This window comes from Budorcas taxicolor, chromosome X, assembly GCF_023091745.1.
Source record: "Budorcas taxicolor isolate Tak-1 chromosome X, Takin1.1, whole genome shotgun sequence".
NCBI classification, from domain to species: Eukaryota; Metazoa; Chordata; class Mammalia; order Artiodactyla; family Bovidae; genus Budorcas; species Budorcas taxicolor.
Window position 1 is genome coordinate 89,263,400 of NC_068935.1, and position 7,790 is coordinate 89,271,189.

A 7,790-nucleotide genomic window follows, 5' to 3' on the forward strand; every position below is an offset into this window, starting at 1 on the left:
CAAGGAGTAAGTGTCTTTTAATTTCATGGCTGCAATCACCATCTGCAGTGATTTTGGAGCCCAGAAAAATAAAGTCAGCCACTGTTTCCACTGTTTCCCCATCTATTTGTCATGAAGTGATGGGACCAGATGCCATGATCTTCGTTTTCTGAATGCTGAGCTTTAAGCCAACTTTTTCACTCTCTCCTTTCACTTTCATCAAGAGGCTCTTTAGTTTTTTACCTTTTCCCAATTGTTTACCTTTGCTTTAAAAACATTTCTGTGATTTATGTCAAAGAGTGTTCTGCCTGTGTTTTCCACTGGGAATTTTATAGTATCTGGTCTTACATTTAGATCTTTAAGCCATTTTGAGGTTATTTAATTTTTTATGTGGTATTAGAGAATGCTCTGGAGAAGGCAGTGGCACCCCACTCCAGTACTTTTGCCTGGAAAACCCCATGGGTGGAGGAGCCTGGTAGGCTGCAGTCCATGGGGTCGCTAAGAGTCGGACATGACTGAGCGACTTCCCTTTCCCTTTTCACTTTCATGCATTGGAGAAGGAAATGGCAACCCACTCTAGTGTTCTTGCCTGGAGAATCCCAGGGACGGGGGAGCCTGGTGGGCTGCTGTCTATGGGGTCACACAGAGTCGGACACGACTGAAGCGACTTAGCAGCAGCAGCAGAGAATGCTCTAATTTTATGTGTATCTGTCCTGTTTTTTTCCAGCACCTTTGTGATTTAGCTATAATCTTTGATATTCAACTACATCAAACTCTTGTTCAGGAAAAAAAATCCTATGTACTCTGATTCCTCCTTTACCTCTGGGGAATAGCTCCTCAGAGCTATCTGAGAGGCTGTCTCCCAGGCTGTAGTGCTCAGTAGAGTCCCAGAATAAAACATAACTCACAACTTTTAGATTATGTGTTTTTCTTCGGGCAACATAAGGAGGGAGCTTTTTGCTGAGAAAAAAAAGCAGTCAAAACAATAAAAGATTACTGCTAATTACAAAACAAGGACCTCAAGTTAATGATTTTAGTGCTTTTTTATATATGGGAAGACGCAGGAATCTAGGCTCATTGAAATCATTTCTTTGATATGCACTCAGGGCTGGTATCCTGTTGTTCCCCATCCTGAATTCCCCTGCACAACTGGGGGTCGTTATTGGCTTTATGGTGGGTAAAATTTGTTGTTTACTGAGATGATCTTGGATGCGGAGTATCTCCTCAAAGTTTGTTCAATACCACACAGCCGCTGCTCCAGTGCCATTATATCTACTGTATGGGCAAGAATCCCTTAGATGAAATGGAATAGCCATCATAGTCAGCAGAAGAGTCCGAAATGCAGTATTTGGATGCAATCTCAAGAACGACAGATTGATCTCTGTTCGTTTCCAAGGCAAACCATTCAATATAACAGTAATCCAAGTCTATGCCCTGACCAGTAATGCTGAAGAAGCCAAAGTTGAACAGTTCTATGAATACCTACAAGACCTTCTAGAGCTAGCACCCCCCAAAAGATGTCCTTTCCATTATAGGGAGCTGGAATGCAAAAGTAGGAAGTCAAGAAACCTGGAGTAACAATCAAATTTGGCCTTGGAGTACAGAGGAAGCAGGGCAAAGGCTAATAGAGTTTTGCCAAGAGATCGCACTGGTCAGAGCAAACACCCTCTTCCAACAACAGAAAAGAAGACTCTACACATGGGCATCACCAGATGGTCAATACCAAAATCAGACTGATTTTATTCTTTGCAGCCAAAGATGGAGATGCTCTATGCGGTCAGCAAAAACAAGATCGGGAGCTGACTGTAGCTCAGATCATGAACTCCTTATTGCCAAATTCAGGCTTAACTTGAAGAAAGTAGGGAAAACCACTAGACATTCAGGTATGACCTAAATCAAATCCCTTACGATTATACAGTGGAAGTGAGAAATAGATTCAAGGGATTATATCTGATAGACACAATGGCTGAAGAACTGTGGATGGAGGTTCGTGACACTGTACAGGAGGCAGGGGTCAAGACCATTCCCAGGAAAAAGAATGTGAAAAAGCAAAATGGCTGTCTGAGGAGGCCTTACAAATAGCTGTGAAAAGAAGAGAAACCAAAAGCAAAGGAGAAAAGGAAAGATATACCCATTTGAATGCAGAGTTCCAAAGAATAGCAAGGAGAGATAAGAAAGTCTTCTTCAGTGATCAGTGCAAAGAAATAGAGGAAAACAATAGGATGGGAAAGACTAGAGATTTTTTCAAGAAAATTAGAGAGATCAAGGGAACATTTCATGCAAAGATGGGCACAATAAAGGACAGAAATGGTATGGACTTAACCAAAGTAGAAGATATTAACAAGAGGTGGCAAGAATACATAGAAGTACAATACAGAAAAGATCTTCACGACCCAGATAATCATGATGGAGTGATCACTCACCGAGAGCCAGACATCCTGGAATGTGAAGTTAAGTGGGCCTTAGGAAGCATCACTATGAACAAAGCTAGTGGAGGTGATGGAATTCCAGTGGAGCTGTTTCAAATCCTGAAAGATGATGCTGTGAAAGTGCTCACTCAATATGCCAACAAATTTGGAAAACTCAGCAGTGGCCACAGGACTGGAAAAGTTCAGTTTTCATTCCAATCCCAAAGAAAGGCAATGGCAAAGAATGCTTAAACTACCACACAGTTGCACTCATCTCACACGCTAGTAAAGTAATGCTCAAAATTCTCCAAGCCAGGCTTATGCAATACATGAACTATGAACTTCCAGATGTTCAAGCTGGTTTTAGTAAAGGCAGAGGAACCAGAGATCAAATTGCCAACATCTTCTGGATCATCAAAAAAGCAAGAGAGTTCCAGAAAAACATCTATTTCTGCTTTATTGACTATGCCAAAGACTTTGACTGTGTGGATCACAGTAAACGGTGGAAAATTCTGAAAGAGATGGGAATACCAGACCAACTGACCTGCCTCTTGAGAAATCTGTATGCAGGTCAGGAAGCAACAGTTAGAACTGGACATGGAACAACAGACTGGTTCCAAATAGGAAAAGGACTACATCAGGGCTGTATATTGTCAACCTTCTTATTTAACTTATATGCAGAGTACAGCATGAGAAACGCTGGGCTGGATGAAGCACAGGCTGGAATCAAGACTGCTGGGAGAAATATCAATAACCTCAGATATGCAGATGACACCACCCTTATGGCAGAAAGTGAAGAACTAAGGAGCCTCTTGATGAAAGTGAAAGTGGAGAGTGAAAAAGTTGGCTTAAAGCTCAATATTCAGAAAACTTAAGCTCATGGCATCTAGTCCCATCACTTCATGGCAACTAGATGGGGAAACAGTGGCTGACTTTATTTTGGGGGGGCTCCAAAATCACTGCAGATGGTGATTGCAGCCATGAAATTAAAAGACGCTTACTCCCTGGAGGAAAGTTATGACCGACCTAGACGGCATATTATAAAGCAGAGACATTCCTTTGTCAACAAAAGTCCATCTAGTCAAGGCTATGGTTTTCCCAGTGGTCATGTATGGATGTGAGAGTTGGACTATAAAGAAACCTGAGTGCAGAATTAATGCTTTTGAACTGTAGTGTTGGAGAAGACTCTTGAGAGTCCCTTGGACTGCAAGGAGATCCAACCAGTCCATTCTAAAGGAGATCGGTCCCGGGTGTTCATTGGTAGGACTGATTTTGAAGCTGAAACTCCCAATACTTCAGCCACCTGATGCAAAGAGCTGACTCATTTGAAAAGACCCTGATGCTGGGAAAGATTGAGGGCAGGAGGAGAAGGGGACGACAGAGGATGAGATGGTTAGATGGCATCACCAACTCAATGGACATGGGTTTGGGTGGACTCCAGGAGATGGTGATAGACAGGGAGGCCTGGTGTGATGCAGTTCATGGGGTCGCAAAGAGTCAGACATGACTGATCAACTAAATGAACTGAACTGAAAGTATTGAAATCATAGAGTCTGTTCTCTTATCACTGTGAAATTATGTTAAAGATCAATATCAAAAGATATTTGAAAACAGACCACATATTGTAAAGTGCAGTGTGACATTTACCAAGAGAGATCTTTGACTTAGCCATTGAAAGCTTCAATAAAGTACGAAGGCTAAAAAGAGAGGGTGATTGTAGAGAAGAAAGCATTTAAATGCGAAATTAATAGAAAAGATACTTTAAAAATCCTGTGCATTTGGAAATTAAATGTCCACTTTTAAATGATGGGTTTATCTAAGAAACCATAACAAGGAAATAGAAAGTATTTGTAATAGAATAAAAGTGAAAAGAGCATTTATTAGAATTTGTTGTATGCAGCTGAACCTGCTCAATGAAGTTAAATACAATGTGGAATCTTGAATAATGTATGAAAACAAATAATGGAAACTAGCATACAATTTTGTGAAATTTGAATAAAATCTCTACTTTAGTTAATGTCACATGTCAATTTCCTTTTTTTTTTTACAACAGTATTTCTTTATATTTTCAGAACTAATTTAGAATTTTCAAGTCTCATTTAAATATTTTGAAATCACTAAGATAATAAATTTTCTAGACTTTCAGCAGTAATAATAGGTGTCAAAATATATGGAACTCTATCAAAGTTTTGACTGAATATAAATTAGAAACTCTAGCATTCTATTCTGGAGAAGGTGATGGCACCCCACTCCAGTACTCTTGCCTGGAAAATCCCATGGATGGAGGAGCCTGATGGGCTGCAGTTCATGGGGTGGCAAAGAGTCAGACAGGACTGAGTGACTTCAGTTTCACTTTTCACTTTCATGCATTGGAGAAGGAAATGGCAACCCACTCCAGTGTTCTTGCCTGGAGAATCATGCATTGGAGAAGGAAATGGCAACCCACTCCAGTGTTCTTGCCTGGAGAATCCCAGGGACTGGGGATCTTGGTGGGCTGCCATTTATGGGGTCACACAGAGTCGGACACGACTGAAGCGACTTAGCAGCAGCAGCAGCATTCTATTCATACTAAGTCAAACATTGGAATCAAAATGTCATGAACTTCTTAGCTAAGCAAAAATTCCTAAATGTTTGAAAAAATATATATTACACACACACACACACACACACACACACACACACACACACACACACACATGCTTCCCAGTTGGCCCTAGTGGTAACAAACCCACCTGTCAATGCAGGAGATGTAAAAAATGCAATTTCAGTCCCTGAATTGGGAAAATTGACTGGAAGAGGGCATGGCAACACACTCCAGTATTCCTGCCTGGAGAATCCCCATGGACAGAGGAGCCTGACAGGCTACAGTTCATAGGGTTGCAAAGATTTGGACAGATTGAAGCAACACACACACACATATATATATATATACACACACACAAAAGCTTTTATACTATGGTTGATAAAAGCTTGAGAAAGAATATAAAAAAGAAAAAGACCGAAAAATTGGAAAACATAAATGAAATGGGTGCACTGTATATGAAATGGAAAAAGTGGAACAAACTAGATAAAAGTAAACAATCATCAAATAGTCCAGTTGTTTTTAAACATGGCTGCTCATTAGAAACACATCTGGGGCTTTAGCAAAAAAATCAATACATGGGCATTTGTATTCTTCAAAAAAATTCCAAGATACATCTGATACGCATCTGGATTTTAAAAAGTGATTACAGGTTTTTCTATCAAATGATAGCTTTAGTGATAGAATTCTATTATTTTCTGTTGACCAATCATATAATGGTATAAAAGTGAATAATAGTTACATAATCACAAAAGTAAAAGATGTTTATCAGTTTTCACAATTAATAGCCAGACAAAAAATAAAGTTACAATTGCAAGCCATAATGGAAACATGGTTAACCTAACAATATAAAATAATCACATGCAATCTGGGGGATTAAGCAGAATGATGTGATAAGTGGAGATGTGTACATACACATGTTTTCATCCACCCAGCCAGTTTATGTCTTTTGGTTGGTGCATTTAATCCATTTACATTTAAGTTAATTATTGATATGTATGATCCTATGGGGCTTCCCAAAAGAGTGGGACACAACTGAGCAACTAACACACACACACACAAAGAATCTCCCAGTAAGATTTTTAGGTTTCCCTGGTGGCTCAGATGGTAAAGAATCTGCCTGCAATGTGGGAGACCTGGGTTCAATCATTGGCTTGGAAAGATACCCTGAAGAAGGAAATGGCAACCCACTCCAGTGTTCTTGCCTGGAGAATTCCATGGACAGCCAGGCTACACTCCATGGAGTCACAAAGAGTTGAACATGACTGAGAAACTAACACACACATTGGGCTTCGCAGGTGGCTCAGTGAATAAAGAATCCACCTGCAATGCAGGAGAGGCAGGAGATGCGGGTTCAATCCTTGGGTTGGGAAGATTCCCTGGAGGAGAGCGTGACAACCCACTCCAGTATCCTTGCCTGGAGAGTCCCATAGACAGAGTAGTCTGACAGCCTACCGTCCATAGGATCGCAAAGAGTTGGAAATGATTGAAGCAATTGAGCACACACACATGATCCTATTACCATTTTCTTAATTGTTTTGGGTTTATTTTTTGTAGATCTTTTCTTTCTCTTGTGTTTCCTGCCTAGAGAAGTTACTTTAGCATTTTTTGTAAAACTGGTATGGTGGTGCTGATTCTCTTACTTTTGCTTGTCTAGAAAGAAATCTGAATGAGAGTCTTGCTGGGTAGAGTATTCTTGGTTGTATGTTCTTCCCTTTCATCATTTTAAATATATCATGTCATTCCCTTCTGACTTGTAAAGTTTCTGTTGAGAAATCAGCTGATAACCTTATGGGTGTTCCTTTGTATGGTATCTGTCATTTTTCTCTTGTTGCTTTTAATATTTTATCTTTGCCTTTAATTTTTGTCATTTTGATTACTGTGTGTCTTGGTGTGTTCTTCCTTGGGCTTATCCTGCCTGGGACTCTGTGCTTTCAGGACTTGACTGACTATTTATTTTCCCATGTTAAGGAAGTTTTCAGCTATTTTCTCTTCAAATATTTTCTCAGAAATTTTCTCTCTTTTTCCTCCTTCTGGAACCCCTATAATGCCCATGTTGGTGCGTTTAATGTTGTCCTAGAGGTCTCTTAGGCTGCGTTCATTTTTTTCATTCTTTTTTTCTATATTCTGTTCTGTGGCAGTGATATCCACCATTCTGTCTTCCAGTTTACTTATCTGTTCCTCTGCCTCAGTTATTCTAGGATTTATTCCTTCTAGTGAATTGTCCATCTCTGTCGGTTTGCTCTTTAGTTCTTCTAGGTCTTCAGTAAACATTTCTTGCATCTTCTCCATTCTGTTCCTGAGATACTGGATCATCTTCACTATCATTATACTGAATTCCTTTTCTGGAAGGTTTCCTATCTCCATTTCATTTAGTTATTTTTCTGGAGTTTTATCTTGTCCTTTCATCTGGGACATAACTTTCTGTTTTTTCATCCTGATTAACTTTCTGTAACATAGTTTTCATTCTAACTACTGTGGATTGTGTTTCTTCTTGCTTCTTCTGTCTGCCCTCTGGTGGTTGAGGATAAGAGGCTTGTGAAAGCTTCCTGGTGGGACATACTGGGTCTTGCTCTGGTGGGCAGGCCCTTACTCAATAAAGCTTTAATCCAATTATCTGCTGATGAGTGGGGTAATGCTGCCTCCCTATTAGCCATTTGGCCTGAGGCAATACAACCCTGGGGCCTATGGGCTCCATGGTAGGGTAAATGGCAATCTCCAGGAGGACTTACACTGAGGGGCACCTTCAAGGACTGCTGCTGTCAGTGCCCCTGTCCCTCTGGCAAGCCACTGCCAACCCACATCTCCTCAAGAGAACATCC